This window comes from Anolis carolinensis, unplaced genomic scaffold, assembly GCF_035594765.1.
Source record: "Anolis carolinensis isolate JA03-04 unplaced genomic scaffold, rAnoCar3.1.pri scaffold_11, whole genome shotgun sequence".
NCBI classification, from domain to species: Eukaryota; Metazoa; Chordata; class Lepidosauria; order Squamata; family Dactyloidae; genus Anolis; species Anolis carolinensis.
Genome location: NW_026943822.1, coordinates 4,296,938 through 4,315,402, shown reverse-complemented (window position 1 = coordinate 4,315,402; position 18,465 = coordinate 4,296,938). Strand labels below are relative to the sequence as shown.

The 18,465-nt window shown below is 37.6% G+C and overlaps 1 long non-coding RNA gene across 1 annotated transcript; it reads right to left on the bottom strand.

Moving 5' to 3' along the window:
• Window positions 1-1,236: 1,236 nt before the first annotated feature.
• Window positions 1,237-6,740, bottom strand: LOC134293953 (uncharacterized). Its single transcript, XR_010000912.1, has 2 exons — window positions 6,113-6,740; window positions 1,237-6,028 (listed from the first exon to the last, which is right to left on the bottom strand). It is a non-coding gene; the product is annotated as an uncharacterized LOC134293953 (long non-coding RNA).
• Window positions 6,741-18,465: the final 11,725 nt, after the last annotated feature.

Below are 18,465 nucleotides of genomic sequence, written 5' to 3'. Positions count from 1 at the left end.
ACAAGATAGATATGCTGGATTTCATATCACAAAAATCACAAGTCGAACACTTCCCAAGTGTCTAGGACTGTGTGATGTATTTTCGGATGATGCGTGCAGATCCCAGTACGGTGGCCTTTTGCAGTTGGCAGATTGTGATTTTGACAATGTCTATTGTTTCCAAATGCCGGCTGAGATCTTTTGGCACGGCACCCAATGCGCCCATCACCACCGGGACCACCTGCACTGGTTTCTGCCAGTCTTCGAAGTTCAATCTTGAGGTCCTGATAGCGGCTGAGTTTTTCCTGTTGTTTTTCGTCAATGCGACTGTCACCTGGGATGGCAACATCAATGATCCAAACCTTGTTCTTTTCCACAACTGTGATGTCTGCTGTGTTGTGTTCCAGAACTTTGTGAGTCTGGATTCGGAAGTCCCACAGTATCTTTGCGTGCTTATTTTCCAATACTTTTGAATGTTTATTATTATTATTATTATTATTATTATTATTATTATTATTATTATTATTAACACAACAAGATGAGTCCACAGCAGACACTCTGCTGGCTGTTGTATTGGATTATACGTCGGACACTTCCCAAGTGTCTAGGACTGTGATGTATCGGCGAATAACGCATGCAGATCCCATTAAGGTGGCCTTCTGTAGCTGGCAGATGGTAATTTTGTTACCGCCATTTGTGTTTAAGTGCAGGCCAAGGTCTTTAGGCACTGCACCCAGTGTGCCGATCACCACTGGGACCACCTTGACTGGCTTGTGCCAGAGTCTTTGTAATTCAATCTTTAAATCCTCATATCGTGTCAGCTTTTCCAGTTGTTTCTTCTCAATCCTTCTGTCACCTGGGATTGCAACATCGACAATCCATACTTTGTTTTTTAACACAGTTGTGAGGTCAGGAGTATTGTGTTCCAAAACCCTGTATTATTATTATTATTATTATTATTATTATTATTATTATTATTATTATTATTATTAACATTGAGGCTGGGTGGCCATCTGTCAGGGGTGCTTGGACTAAATGGCCCAAGGGGTCTCTTCCAACCCTCTTTATTATTGTTGTTGTTTGTTGTTGTTGTTGTTTATTATTATTGCTCGGTGGCCAACTATAGTCCAGCCCTCCAACGGTCCAAAGGATCGTGAACTGGCCCCTTGTTTAAAAAGTTTGGGGACCCCTGGCTTCGACCATAGGTCTTTCGCATGCAAGACAAACAAACAAATACACAAAAGCCTGACCATCAAATACAATATAAAACATGCTATTAAAACCCTATATAAATCATTAAAACATTAAAATGCTGCAAATATCAAGGTCAGGATATGCCCTTCAAATACTACATATGTCATGGATTAGCACCAACATAATTAAAAACAAGATAAAACCAAGTAAGTACAGCATTATTAAAACCCAAGCAGGGAACACATTGGATATAAAAAAACCACTATCAGTTAAAAGCATCCCCAGCACAGTCAACCACGTGGTAAATATTATATTATTTACATATTTAAATATTATGTAAATACATCAGAGTCTCACTTATCCAACACTCGCTTATCCAACGTTCTGGATTATCCAACACATTTTTGCAGTCAATGTTTTTAATACCTCGTGATATTTTGGTGCTAAATTCGTAAATACAGTGATTACTACATAGCATTACTGTGTATTGAACTACTTTTTCTGTCAAATTTGTTGTCTAACATGATGTTTTGGTGCTTAATTTGTAAAATCATAACCTAATTTGATGTTTAATAGGCTTTTCCTTAATCTCTCCTTATTATCCAACATATTTGCTTATCCAACGTTCTGCCGGCCCGTTTACGTTGGATAAGTGAGACTCTACTGTATTATTATAATACCATGTAAATAGGGGCCCCTGGTGGCACAGTGTGTTAAAGCGCTGAGCTGCTGAACTTGTGGACCGAAAGGTCCCAGTTTCAAATCCCGGGAGAGGAATGAGCACCTGCTGTTAGCTCCAGCTTCTGCCAACCTAGCAGTTCGAAAACATGCCAATGTGAGTAGATCAATAGGTACCGCTCTGGTGGGAAAGTAATGGCGCTCCATGCAGTCATGCTGGCCACATGCCGGCCGGGCTGTGGCGCAGGCAGTTGAGCAACCAGCTGCAGCCAGCTGCAATTAATCACTCTGACCAGGAGGTCATGAGTTCGAGGCCCACTCGGAGCCCCGTGTTTGTTTTGTCTTTGTTCTATGTTAAGGCATTGAATGTATGCCTTATATGTGTAATGTGATCCGCCCTGAGTCCCCTTCGGGGTGAGAAGGGCGGAATGTAAATACTGTAAATAAATTAATTAATTAAATGACCTTGGAGGTGTCTACGGACAACGCCGGCTCTTGGGCTTAGAAATGGAGATGAGCACCAACCCCCAGAGTCAGACATGACTTAACGTCAGGGGAAACCTTTACCTTTACCTTTACCTTTTTAAACAAACAAACAAATAAATAACAGTCAAGATTGACCAAAGTATAACCAGGATGGTGGGAACGAAAGTTTGACTTTCTTACGGTTGAAGATTAAGATTGAAGAACTCTATGACTGTTCCGCTGTCACGTTTATTGTACATCGCATGACCACCCATGATTCCCCACACAAGCTAATCTTACATTTGCTCCACGGTCTTTTCCCCACCAGACAAACTCCAATTGGATTTGGTTTCAGTCCGCAGGGCCCCCTCCCCTTTTTAATAAGCACTACTTTGAAAAGTGAAGGGATTGATATCATTAGATTTGGCATCAGTGTATATCCAGGGATTTGAAACACGGATTTTCTCATTACAAAGATACTACTTATTATGACTGCAGTCATCAAGTCAAGTGTGTTTGGATGTCTTTAAAATGGCTGACACGGCTGATTTGTGATTTCTGGTTTGATCAAAAAGCCCTTCACTAAGGCAGAACATTACCAACCATATCCCAAGTAACCCTAGGGACCTTGGAAGCTTCTCAATGGTGGAAAGATCAATTATAGCGGGCGAGCTGCCCCGAAGAACAAATGGCCGGCCCACTTGAATCTTCCCCCAGAGTCTATGACAGGGGTCCCCAAACTATGGCCCGCGGGCCGGATGCGGCCCATAGAATCCATTTATCCGGCCCCAACGGCACAAGGGCAAAAGGGGGTTGGGCTAAATGACCCAAGGGGTCTCTTCTTCTCTTCCAACCCTTATTATTATTATTATTATTATTATTATTATTATTATTATTACACAGAAAACAAGATAGATATGCTGGATTTCATATCACAAAATCACAAGTCGAACACTCCCCAAGTGTCTAGGACTGTGTGATGTAAACATTTTATTATTATTATTATTATTATTATTATTATTATTAATTATTATTATTATTAACATTGAGGCTGGGTGGCCATCTGTCAGGGGTGCTTTGCTCGTGCTTTTGGTGCACAAAGGCAGAAGGGGATTGGACTAAATGTCCCAAGGGGTCTCTTCCAACCCTCTTTATTATTATTATTATTATTATTAATTATTATTATTATTAACATTGAGGCTGGGTGGCCATCTGTCAGGGGTGCTTTGCTCGTGCTTTTGGTGCACAAAGGCAGAAGGGGATTGGACTAAATGTCCCAAGGGGTCTCTTCCAACCCTCTTTATTATTATTATTATTATTATTGTTATTATTATTATTATTTCATTATGTCACAGCAAACAAGATAGATATGCTGGATTTCGTATCACAAAATCACAAGTCGAACACTTCCCAAGTGTTTAGGACTGTGTGATGTATTTTCGGATGATGCGTGCAGATCCCAGTAGGGTGGCCTTTTGCAGTTGGCAGATCGTAATTTTATTATTATTATTATTATTATTATTATTATTATTATTATTATTATTAACATTGAGGCTGGGTGGCCATCTGTCAGGGGTGCTTTGCTTGTGCTTTTGGTGCACAAAGGCAGAAGGGGATTGGACTAAATGTCCCAAGGGGTCTCTGCAAGTTCAGCAGCTCAGGGCTTTAACACACTGCGCCACCAGAGGCTCCAGTTTTTTATATCAATACAGTAGAGTCTCACTTATCCAACATAAACTGGCCGGCAGAATGTTGGATAAGCGAATATGTTGGATAATAAGGAGAGATTAAGGAAAAGCCTATTAAACATCAAATTAGGTTATGATTTTACAAATTAAGCACCAAAACATCATGTTAGAAAACAAATTTGGCAAAAAAAGTAGTTCAATATGCAGTAATGCTATGTAGTAATTACTGTATTTATGAATTTAGCACCAAAATATCACGATATATTGAAAACATTGACTCCAAAAATGCATTGGATAATCCAGAACATTGGATAAGCGAGTGTTGGATAAGTGAGACTTTACTGTATTTATATTTATATATGTTTGTTTATATCAATATTTATATTCCATTCGTTATCATGAGATCTCAGGATGGCAGACAATATAAAAAACATAAAACATATTAGGATAAACAACACAAATAACTGGGGAATGGGCTTTAAAAATAAATGAAAATAAAGCAAAAAGTGTAAAGTGATTCATATTGGTATTAAAACATATCCCAATTTTATGTGTATCCTGATGGGATCTGAACTGGCAGCAACAGACTAAGGAATTCTGGATTCATGGGTGAGATCCCTTTGAAAATGTCACCTACTGTGTGACTGCAGCAAAAGAAAAAGGGCACATTGTAAATTTGGCATCATTAGAAAAGAAATCAGTGATAACACTGCCAACATCGTATTGCCTGTATACAAATCCACAATGTGAGCATGTGTGTAAAGTTCTGGTCATTGCACTTTTAAAATATTGCAGATATAGAAAATGTGTGAAAAGGGCAAACAAAATGATAATAGAAATGGAAGAATTAACTTATGAAGACTAGTTGCAATGTTTAAGGCTCTATAGCCTAGGAAAAAAACAAGTACAGGTAGGCATCCAAATACTTGAAACCAATTCGAAAAAATTGAGAATATATATATATAGTTTATGCAGAATTAAAGCAAAATATAAACTTCTTTCTAATAGAAATCACACACTTCATAATTACTGTATATACTCGAGTATAAGCCTAGTTTTTCAGCCCTTTTTTTAGGACTAAAAAAGCCCCCCTCGGCTTATATTCGGGTGAGGGTCCTGGTTGGCTTATATTTGGGTCAGCTTATACTCGAGAATATATGGTACATTTATTATTTTTCTCTATTATTGTTGCTACTATTACATTTATTTTACTCTATATTTATTATTATTAATACAGTGGAGTCTCACTTATCCAACGTTCTGGTTTATCCAATGCATTTTTGTAGTCAATGTTTTCAATACATCGTGATATTTTGGTGCTAAATTCGTAAATACAGTAATTACTACATAGCATGACTGCGTATTGGACTACTTTTTCTGTAAAATTTGTTGTACAACATGATGTTTTGGTGCTTAATTTTTAAAATCATAACCTGATTTGATGTTTAATAGGCTTTTCCTTAATGCCTCCTTATTATCCAACATATTTGCTTATCCAACATTCTGCCAACCCGTTTATGTTGGATAAGTGAGACTCTACTGTATATAGTTTATGCAGAATTAAATCAAAATATAAACTTCTTTCTAATAGAAATCACACACTTCATAATTATTATATATACTCGAGTATAAGCCTAGTTTTTCAGGACTAAAAAAGCCCCCCTCGGCTTATACTCGGGTGAGTATCCTGGTTGGTTTATATTTGGGTCAATTTGACCGTACCCGACAAAATGAAAAGGAGCAACAGCTCTAACACAAAAGTTGTTCAAGTCTGGTATTGGTTCCAATACATATAGGCTTCAGGGATACAGTCAATGAAAATATCTTCCAAACAGATGGTTGGTCGTGTTGCTGTATACTGGATTGAAGAAAATAATGCTGGAGCACCGCTCTCAAAAAAAGTCTTCAAAAGCAAAGTCCAAATAAAGTCCCAAGTCTACAGGGGTCCCGGGTATTTTTGACCCTGTTTCAGGGAAAAACCCCTTCTTCAGGAGTTGTTAAACTCAGCAACAATGAATTTCTATCTAAAACAAAACATAGAGTAACAAGTATTTTACCAGCAGTGTTAACAGAAGTAAAGGTAACCCATATAACAGTATTATACTTACATAGTGCTAAATGCTTTCACTGAGTGACTCTGCTTGTGGTGATTTCAACTGCGAGTAATTCTGGAGGTTCATTCAAAGGTTTTTAAAGAGTACTTGAAGGTTTAAAGGAAACAGCTAAAATTAAGTGATTCATTAAGTCCCTGAGGGGAAAAGGTTTTAAACTTAAAGATCCAGTACATTTCCCTTTGGGATAATAGTTTTTCCAAGTCCATGAAAGGTTTTTGAGAGATGCATTCCAGAGCACAAAATTTAAATGAGGTAGATGAATGTTTATATTGGGTGAAGTGTGAATATAAAAAGGGATTCTGTAGATAAATTTTTGATTCTGGATTATGTTCAGAGATTCTGATTCTCAAGGATCTGGTTGTTTTTCCGATATACCAGAGATCACAGTCACATGTCAAGAGGTAGATTACATTGCTGCTATTACAAGTAGAAAAATGTTTTAGTGTGGTGCCCACTTTGTTCCTATGATTATATATCTCCTTAGTCTTCCAAGATTGAGGACAACACTTACAGTGACCACAAGGATAATGGCCTCTCAGGGTGCTCTTCGGTGTACTAATGGGAGTGTTACTCTATGTTTTGTTTTAGATAGAAATTCATTGTTGCTAAGTTTAACAACTCCTGAAGAAGGGGTTTTTCCCTGAACAGGGTCAAAAATACCCGGGACCCCTGTAGACTTGGGACTTTATTTGGACTTTACTTTTGAAGACTTTTTTGAGAGCGGTGCTCCAGCATTATTTTCTTCAATCGAGTATACAGCAACACGACCAACCATCTGTTTGGAAGATATTTTCATTGACTGTATCCCTGAAGCCTATATGTATTGGAACCAATACCAGACTTGAACAACTTTTGTGTTAGAGCTGTTGCTCCTTTCCATTTTGTCGGGTACGGCCAAATTGAGCTTTGTACGGGGAACTGTAACAATATATGTCATTTGGACACATTTTCTTTGTACATAGACATTCGTTTGTGTGTATAGATACTTTACAAGTATTCTGGGACTTTGTATAGTGGTTTATATTTGGGTCAGCTTATACTCGAGAATATATGGTACATTTATTATCTTTCTCTATTATTGTTGCTACTATTACATTTATTTTACTCTATATTTATTATTATTAATACTGTATATAGTTTATGCAGAATTAAAGCAAAATATAAACTTCTTTCTAATAGAAATCACACACTTCATAATTACTGTATATACTCGAGTATAACCCTAGTTTTTCAGCCCTTTTTTTAGGACTAAAAAAGCCCCCCTCGGCTTATACTTGGGTGAGGGTCCTGGTTGGCTTATATTTGGGTCAGCTTATACTCGAGAATATATGGTACATTTATTATTTTTCTCTATTATTGTTGCTACTATTACATTTATTTTACTCTATTTTTATTATTATTAATACATTTATTATTTCACTCTGATCTTATGTACACTTGTGTTTAGCTGAAGCTGAAATAAATTTGCCCATCGTGATAGAATGTGGTTCTCGAAAGTAGTGAACCCTCTGATGGTGAGTGACAAGGGGAGTGCAAGAAGAAACATCCATTCATTTCAGTTTGTTGAAGTGCTCTTCAATACTTTTTTCATCCTTCACCAACAGAGACTTCTGTGCATCACGCTTCCATGTTTTACATCCAATTAGCACGACATATTCATGCATTCTATTTATCATCCTAGGGATCACACCAGTTGGATTTTAGCCATATTAAAAGAGAGAAATGTCTGTTTCGGAGAACACTTTAAAAAGGCACATAATTACATAGGCTAACTACAACTCTTTCTGTTCCCTTGCTATCTTATGGTAAGATTTAAAAGGTCAAAATGGTTTTGATTTGCATTGAAGAATGAAGAATCTAGGATGAGGGCTTTTTTTAACCTCAAATCACCATTTGTAACCTAAAACATTAGCAGAAAATATACAGTAATAGGGACTTAAACACCAGGATTTGTGGGGAAATCATAATTGTGAATGTGAGGCTAATGGTGAGGCATTTGTAGACTGGCCAGTTCTGGAAAGTGTGTGTGATGTCTTAGGGACCCTTGAGTCATGACCCCGCAGCCATTATGGATTAGACTGAAGAGGATATGGGGTTTGTGCCAACTCAGCAAGATTCTGCTCCCTTCCAGATGTTCCCTGTTGACAGTTTTAGCCCAAAGTTAATTACAAAAGCCCTTGAAACAGAGCCCGGTTCCCCGGAGAGTGCTCCTTTTGATAGGAGATTGTTTCTGAAAACATTCCGCTCTGAGAAGAATAGGAGGAAAAGCGCGAGATTAGCGGAGAGAGAGGACGCTAATTAAACCGATTCCCTTGAGAGTTTCCAGGGAGGTTCGCATCTGGCAAGTTGTTGTCTTTAGTCCAATTCCCTTGGGAAAAAGTGTTCAGGCACCTGGTTTGAGGGGTGATTCGAAGTCCCATAAAAGTTCTACGCACAGGCTGGCCATCGCGGTGTCAACATGTCAGTTGGGAAACCAACATCATCTCTAGTTCCTGCAGCGCGCTACTCTCTAGTAGACCGGGCGTTGCGTTTCGTCTCCCTGCCAAGTCTGGACTGCGATTCAGTTCCACCACGACCAACTTTGCCTTGCCTTGTTATCCTAGCCTCAGACATTGAACCTGGGACTCTTTGAAAGATCTTGCTTATTTCCCCACTCAAACTGCTTGGAAGTTTGAGTGTGTTTCGGTTATTGGATTTAAAACTTTGAACTCTAATGCTGGACATCTAACTTCATATTACTGGACTATAATTGACCTTTCCTAAAAGGACTATTACTGGACTAAATACTCTGCTTATTTTTGTTTGACTCTTTTATTTCTTTAATAAAGATATTAGATTGTTTATTGGCCTCCGTGTCGGGTTCCCAGTGCTCTCGCAGCTCAGAGGTGTCACAGTGAGCAACGATTGTGCTGGGGGTAATTAATTCTTCACTAACTAGTTTTTGGGGATGAGTTCTTTGACACCAAAATGAAAATCGGAAGAAGTGAAAGGAAAAGAAAAAGAAAGCAAACCTCATTTCTGCAGCGGCATGAAGCTTAACATACAATTGGTGAAAATACATTTTCTTCTCTCTTACGAAGCTTCCATATCTATAAAATTCAACAGAATACACCAAAAATGTGCTTGACTCAAGCAATTAATGTGTCTCTTTGCTGTGAAAGACTGAAAATTGCTTTGCTGTTTTTTTTCATGTTGCCACTTCTACAGAGGCATAAATAGAAAAACATAGTGGGGGAGATTTGTGTACTAGACAAACATATGTCTCTTGCCTTCTTGCAGCTAAGAACAAATGTATGAAACCATAGCAAGACCAATGGAAGAATGAATGAAGAACTATCATTCATCCAACTTTGCTTTGTTTGTCTGTTTCAGTCCTATAGCCCCATGTGCCCATGAAATATGAGCCAAAATTACTTGTTGCCAATACCTAGGATATATGATCTAGCTAACTACCTATTGTCCCGTCTAATCATTTTAAAATATATATACAAATGTTGTTATAAGTTCCCAAAAGGTGACAACAGTTTACAGCAGGGACTTTTCTCTGCCTCGCTTTCCAAAACTACATTTAAGATGGCTGTGTTCTCAATCTCCATTAAGTTTAGTCCCTCCCACAGCACCTTGCTTATGGTGACGATGGGGCAAAACTCCAGAGTAAAAGAATTTGTTAAGCACTTTATGTTCTCTTGGCTTTACCTAAGTTGCTTAATTGTTACGCTGAAAATTAAACTGACTGACATTTTCCAAAGCAGAAACCCCCTGACTTGAAACAGCACACCAGGTTGGTAAAATCAGCAAGCAGTTTATTGTAGAATATATGTAGACAAATAAATTATCAATCCAAAATCCAAGCTTATCCATAGAACTTCAGAAGAAAGCCAGGTCCAATATTACATACAAATCCATGAAGCAAGGCACATGCTTCCAAAAGCACAAGCAACCAAAACCGCAGAAACTCTCAGGGGAAAACTTAAACTTGACAACAACTTGATATATGGAACATGAAACACTTGGAAACAAAACCAGCAGGGTTAAAAGACATTGACTCCACTGAGATATTTGTCTCCCATGAATCATTATAAACCCTTTCTAAAAACCTAAACTGACAAAAAAGCATTCTTTCTCACTTTCCCACTAGATAACAGGTTGTTAAGTTTTGTTTGTTGCAAATGATCAGAATGCCTGAGATTCTGAAGGTTTTGCCTATGTTTACTAAAACGTTGCTTTCTCTCCAAGGTTTCACTAACACCAGCACTTGGCAAAGCAATCTCAGAATCACTTTCAGGCTGTTGCTCTGAGAAAAGCCTTGAAAGGCCTTTCCCAGAAATGTGACCTTGCTCGGGCCTCTCTTCTGAATTTAACTCCAGCCCAAAACCATCAACAGGAACATCATTCCCATCTCCATTATGCATATCAATATGAACCTCTTTCCCATCATGAACATCAGACACAATCACAGGCTGGACAGGCTAACATACAACACTGAGCTTGGGAGACATCCGAATGTTACAGGACATTAACAAAAATTATTGGTGAGCGTTTCAATTTCTAAATTCAACCCCACCTTTCCTTTTCATATGCACGAATTTTATGATTTTTTAATGATATACGATTTAAAAATGAACTTATGCACAAGTCTAGTAACTATACTCTAGCCTAGCAAACATGTGACAATAAATGTTCACAAGAACAAATAAGTAAAATAGTTTTTGGAGGAGCCTAGTTTGGAGTAGATCTAAAGCATTAGGGTTTATTTTTTAAAATATTGTTCACCTCTGTGGTTGTCCATGGCCAATGAGATGTACAACATGGAACCCAGCATTTCTTTCTGCATGGAGTGGATGGTTTGTAATGATCCTGTCTGACAATATCAGATCTTTCTGGCAGGGTGAACAAGCTGATTCAGAAGAAAAGGGTGAGGCAAAATGCCACAAATATTTACAATCCTGTCCCCCTGCCCCATATGTTTCCGAGAAGTATTACCAAGCATGCTACCAAATTGAGATTTTGGTCTCTCTTTCTCGCTCTCTGCTAGTGCTTTTCTGCTACTGAATGAAAATCTTTATCATGAGTAATTACAAGTGGTCCTGGGTAATCATCTACGACATGGTACATTGAGCTCATCTGTGTGAAACAGAGACATCGCTCACTCCCCTCCCTTTGTCATATGCATTGTTGAAACACCTCTCGACAGCATCCAGTGAATAATTCAAATGTGTTTATTACAACCTCTGGCAGAGGATCAGTGATAGCAGAGGTGGTAATGCAATAACATTTATCTCCCCATGGCATCTTTCATATACGGTATCATTCACAAAATCATTGTGAAGGTCAGGATGATCTAAGACAGCTTTTCTCAACTGTGGGTTTCCAAATACTTTTAACAGTCATCAGCTCCAGTAAGGAAATGGATAGGGATAATAGGAGATGTAGGCCAACAATATCTAGAGATTTTTGTTGGGAAGTGGAGAGAGCATGATCTAGAGCAGGGGTCCTCAAACTTTTAAAGCAGAGGGTCGGTCCACAATCCTTCAGACTGTTGAGGGGCCAAATTATCATTTGAAAAAACAACGAAAAAATGCCTATGCACACTGCATATTTGTCTTATTTGTAGCGCAAAACAACAACAACAAAAAAAGAACAATACAATATTTAAAAATGAAAACAATCTTAACCAACATAAACCTATCAGGATTTCAATGGAAAATGTGGGTCTGCTTCTGGCCAATGAGATAGTCAAGGTAATTGGGATTGTTGCTGTTGTATGCCTTCAAGTCATTTCAGAGTTTGGCCGAGCCTGAGCCTAAAATTATTTATTTATTTATTTACTGCATTTATTTACTACATTTATATCCCGCCCTTCTCACCCCGAAGGGGACTCAGAGCAGCTGTATGTACATACAATATATTATGTTATTAGCATAGCACAATATTAGCATTATATATTACTATAGTGAAATATACCACTATACCAGGGGTCCTCAAACTTTTGAAGTGGAGGGCCGATTCATGGCCTCTCAGACTGCTGAGGGGCCGAATTATCATTTGAAAAAAAAAAAAAACGAACAAATTCCTATGCTCACAGCACATGTCTTATTTATAGTGCAACCCCCCCCCCCCCACATGTATTTATTTATTTACTACATTTATACCCCACCCTCTCTCATTCCAAAGGGGACTCAGAGCGGCTTACAAGATGTATGTACATACAATATATTATATTATTAGCATAGCACAAGCCCTCGGTGGCCAAGGGGATAAAAACCTCGTAACTTGAAGGTTGGGTTGCTGACCTGAAAGCTGCCAGGTTCGAATCCCATCCGGGGAGAGTGTGGATGAGCTCCTTCTATCAGCTCCAGCTCCATGCGGGGACATGAGAGAAGCCTCCCACAAGGATGGTAAAACATCAAAACATCCGGGCGTCTCCTGGGCAACGTCCTTGCAGACGGCCAATTCTCTCACTCCAGAAGCAACTCCGGTTGCTCCTGACACGAAAAAAAAAAAAAAAGCATAGCACAATATTAGCATTATATATTACTATATTGTACTACACCATTATACCGTAATATTATTAGTAACATTACGTTTAATATATAATAATATTATTATATTATACAATATTATTACAGTATATTGTATTATTATTATTAGCTGCCCTGAGTCCCCTGTTGGGTGAGGAGGGCGGGTAGAAATGCTGTAATAAATACATCAATATTATATTGTATTGCATTATAATATTATTATCAATATTATAGGTATACACAATATATTATATTATTACCATATCATTCATTTACAATATTTCATTTACAATATTAGTAAATGAAAGAACAATACAATATTTAAAAATAAAAATAATTTTAACCAACATACTGTAAACTTATCAGGATTTCAGTGGGAAGTGTGGGCCTGCTTCTGGCCAATGAGATTGTCAAGTAGGATTTTTGTTGTTGTGCCTTCAAGTCATTTCAGACTTTGGGAGAGCCTAAGTCTAAAACTGAGGGAGGGTGGGGGCCTTAGTTTGGGGACCCCTGCACTATACTGTAATATTATGTGTAATATATAACATATAATTAATATTATTATATTGTATTATTAGTAGTATTCTATTGTATAACATTATAATATTTTTATCAATATTATATTATATACAATACAGTAGAGACTCACTTATCCAAGCTAAACGGGCCGGCAGAAGCTTGGATAAGCGAATATCTTGGATAATAAGGAGGGATCAAGGAAAAGCCTATTAAACACCAAATTAGCTTATGATTTTACAAATTAAGCACCAAAACATCATGTTATACAACAAATTTGACAGAAAAAGTAGTTCAATATGCAGTAATTACTGTATTTACGAATTTAGCACCAAAATATCATGATATATTGAAAACACTGACTACAAAAATGGCTTGGATAATCCAGAAGCTTGGATAAGCGAAGCTTGGATAACTGAGACTCTACTGTATTATGTGTAATATATAACATATAATTAATATTATTACAGTAGAGTCTCACTTATCCAACACTCGCTTATCCAACGTTCTGGATTATCCAACGCATTTTTGCAGTCAATGTTTTTAATACATCATGATATTTTGGTGCTAAATTCGTAAATACAGTAATTACTACATAGCATTACTGTGTATTGAACTACTTTTTCTGTCAAATTTGTTGTTTAACATGATGTTTTGGTGCTTAATTTGTAAAATCATAACCTAATTTGATGTTTAATAGGCTTCTCCTTAATCTCTCCTTATTATCCAACATATTCGCTTATCCAACGTTCTGGATTATCCAACGCATTTTTGTAGTCAATGTTTTTAATACATCATGATATTTTGGTGCTAAATTCGTAAATACAGTAATTACTACATAGCATTACTGTGTATTGAACTACCTTTTCTGTCAAATTTGTTGTTAAACATGATGTTTTGGTGCTTAAATTGTAAAATCATAACCTAATTTGATGTTTAATAGGCTTCTCCTTAATCTCTCCTTATTATCCAACATATTTGCTTATCCAACGTTGTGTCGGCCCGTTTACGTTGGATAAGTGAGACTCTACTGTACTACTGTTAGCCCATCAAGTTTCAGAATGTTTCATTTATCTATGAATTTTTGGAGAATTTTCAAATTTTTTATAAATACAGTAGAGTCTCACTTATCCAAGCTAAACGGGCTGGCAAAAGCTTGGATAAGCGAATATCTTGGATAATAAGGAGGGAATAAGGAAAAGCCTATTAAACATCACATTAGGTTATGATTTTACAAATTAAGCACCAAAACATCATGTTTTACAACAAATTTGACAGAAAAAGTAGTTCAATACGCAGTCATGTTATGTTGTAATTACTGTATTTATGAATTTAGCACCAAAATATCATGATATATTGAAAACATTGACTGCAAAAATGGCTTGGATTATCCAGAGGCTTGGATAAGCGAGGCTTGGATAAGTGAGACTCTACTGTAACTTAAAAAAACCTACAAGAGCTATCTTCTTGAATTTTCTATACAATGACACATGATAACAGACTATCATTCTCCCAACTTTCAGAAATATTCATACATCTACTGATTTTAGGAAAGTTTTGATAAAAAACATTTTTTTAAATTCACAACAGCTAGCTCATTGAGTGTCTCTCATATTAACCATAGAACTTTCATTTATGGATTTCCTTCCAGCCCAGCACAGAGATTTACTTACTAGAAGTATCAGCCAATCCTCGACTTTGCAGATTCCACAATCTATTGGAGCTCTGGCTAGCTGCTGCTATGGAGGACAAATCTCTCCCCTCTCCTGATTGGGGCTTTCTGATGCTGAGCAGAATTCTGGGAAATGTAGTTTAGGGCAGAGCTTTTTGCATTGTCTGGAATAGGGCTCCTCACCTTCCCAAACTACATTTCCCAGAATTCTGTGCTTTCCTTCCCAGAAAACTCTGCTTTCTCCCTGCTGCTTCCCTCTCCTAATGCTGAGAGGACATTAATTTAAAGAGGAATGGAAGCCTTTTTGGTTTTGCTTTGTTTGCTTCGGCTGAGGCTGCCAAGGTTTAGAAAATTCAACCAAAAAAGTATTGGGTAAGCTTCAATTCTTAAGTTTTTGGCACAGCCCATGCCTACCTGTTGGATATCATGTTGTAATGTGAATTTAATGAAATTCATTTCATTTTTCATTTCATTTAATTACTTATTAATCGCCCTCCATCCAGGATGCTCTAGGTGATTCACAAGCTAAATGGTAAAGGATAAAAATACATACAGTAGAGTCTCACTTATCGAACACTCACTTATCCAACGTTCTGGATTATCCAACGGATTTTTGTAGTCAATGTTTTCAATATATCGTGGTATTTTGGTGCTAAATTCATAAATACAGTAATTACTACATAGCATTACTGCATATTGAACTACTTTTTCTGCCAAATTTGTTGTCTAACATGATGTTTTGGTGCTTAATTTGTAAAATTTTATCCTAATTTGATGTTTAATAGGCTTTTCCTTAATGCCTCCTTATTATCCAACATATTCGCTTATTCAACATTCTGCCGGCCCGTTTATGTTGGATAAGTGAGACTCTACTGTACATACAAATATTGATAAAATTAACATAGATCGAAAGCTCTAGTAAAGAACCAGGTCTTAAGTGCTAGGGTAAAAGGCCCTAACTCACGCATGGCTCTCATGTAGGGTGGCAAGGCATTCCATAAGGCAGAAATTGATCCGACTTATGGGAACTAATGATAATTTTGCACAGCCCCAATGTGCAGGCCCAAAAACATGGAATATCAGTTCTTGCAAGACCACAAAATCAAGCAATTATGCATACTGACTCCCCCTTTTTTTTTAAAGGGGGGATCAGGACAAAGAGGGGCTTTGAAGGAGTGAAGCCACAGTGGTGTGATAAAAAAACATGTAACAGATAGTAGACAAAAAAACAGAGAAAATAACTGTGTAATGGGGAGACTGACTAGCCTTCGTCCAGGAGTCTACTACAACAGTTTTGCAACTACAGAACTCATTTCCAGAGCCTCGTGTGATAATTTTCCTCGTTCTGTACAGCAGTTGCTTCTGCTTAATAATAATAATAATGTTCTGTACAGCAGTTGCTTCTGCTTAATAATAATAATAATAATAATAATAACAACAACAACAACAACAACAACAACCCTTGGAAGACACCCCTTGGGCCATTTAGTCCAACCCCCTTCTGCTTTTGTTTACTAAAAACACAAGCAAAGCATCCCTGACAGATGGCCACCCAGCCTCAATGATAATAATAATAATTACAATCTGCCAACTGCAAAAGGCCACCCTACTGGGATCTGAACGCATCATCCGAAAAATACATCACACAGTCCTAGACACTTGGGAAGTGTTTGACTTGTGATTTCGTGAAACGAAATCCAGCATATCTATCTTGTTTACTGTGTCATAATAAAATAATAATAATAGTAGCACAGCAGACAAAAAACCAGTACAAGAAAACCACACTACAAACTAGAGCAGACAGCTGGCACAACAAAACATTGCATGGAAAGTTCCTTGACAAAATTGAAGGAAAAGCTGATAAGGAGAAGACCTGTCTCTGGCTCACGAATGGGACCCTGAAGAAGGAGACAGAAGGCCTGATCCTTGCAGCCCAGGAGCAAGCCATCAGAACAAAGGCAATTCAGGCCAAGATCGAAAAATCAGCTGATGACCCAAAATGCAGACTCTGCAAGGAAACCGACGAAACCATTGATCATATCCTCAGCTGCTGTAAGAAAATTGCACAGACAGACTACAAACAGAGGCACAACTATGTGGCCCAAATAGGAACTTATGCCTCAAGGACCACCTCCCAGCAGCAAAGAACTGGTGGGATCACAAACCTGCAAAAGTATTGGAAAATGAGCACGCAAAGATACTGTGGGACTTCCGAATCCAGACTGACAAAGTTCTGGAACACAACACACCAGACATCACAGTTGTGGAAAAGAAAAAGGTTTGGATCATTGATGTCGCCATCCCAGGTGACAGTCGCATTGACGAAAAACAACAGGAAAAACTCAGCCGCTATCAGGACCTCAAGATTGAACTTCAAAGACTCTGGCAGAAACCAGTGCAGGTGGTCCCGGTGGTGATCGGCACATTGGTGTTCTGCCAAAAGATTTCAGCCGGCATTTGGAAACAATAGACATTGATAAAGTTACGATCTGCCAACTGCAAAAGGCCACCCGACTGGGATCTGCACGCATTATCCGAAAATACATCACACAGTCCTAGACACTTGGGAAGTGTTTGACTTGTGATTTTGTGATACGAAATCCAGCATATCTATCTTGTTTGCTGTGTCATACTATGTTGTTGTGTCAATAATAATAATAATAATAATAATAATAATACATCACACAATCCTAGACACTTGAGAAGTGTTTGACTTGTGATTTTGTGATATGAAATCCAGCATATCTATCTTGTTTGCTGTGTCATACTATGTTGTTGTGTCAATAATAATAATAATAATAATAATAATAATACATCACACAATCCTAGACACTTGGGAAGTGTTCGACTTGTGATTTTGTGATACGAAATCCAGCATATCTATCTTGTTTGCTGTGTCATACTCTGTTGTTGTGTCAATAATAAAAATACATCACACATTCCTAGACACTTGGGAAGTGTTCGACTTGTGATTTTGTGATACGAAATCCAGCATATCTATCTTGTTTGCTGTGTCATACTCTGTTGTTGTGTCAATAATAAAAATACATCACACATTCCTAGACACTTGGGAAGTGTTCGACTTGTGATTTTGTGATACGAAATCCAGCATATCTATCTTGTTTGCTGTGTCATACTATGTTGTTGGGTCAATAATAATATTAATAATAATAATACATCACACAATCCTAGACACTTGGGAAGTGTTCGACTTGTGATTTTGTGATACGAAATCCAGCGTATCTATCTTGTTTGCTGTGTCATACTCTGTTGTTGTGTCAATAATAAAAATACATCACACATTCCTAGACACTTGGGAAGTGTTCGACTTGTGATTTTGTGATACGAAATCCAGCATATCTATCTTGTTTGCTGTGTCATACTCTGTTGTTGTGTCAATAATAAAAATACATCACACATTCCTAGACACTTGGGAAGTGTTCGACTTGTGATTTTGTGATACGAAATCCAGCGTATCTATCTTGTTTGCTGTGTCATACTATGTTGTTGGGTCAATAATAATATTAATAATAATAATAATACATCACACAATCCTAGACACTTGGGAAGTGTTCGACTTGTGATTTTGTGATACGAAATCCAGCGTATCTATCTTGTTTGCTGTGTCATACTATGTT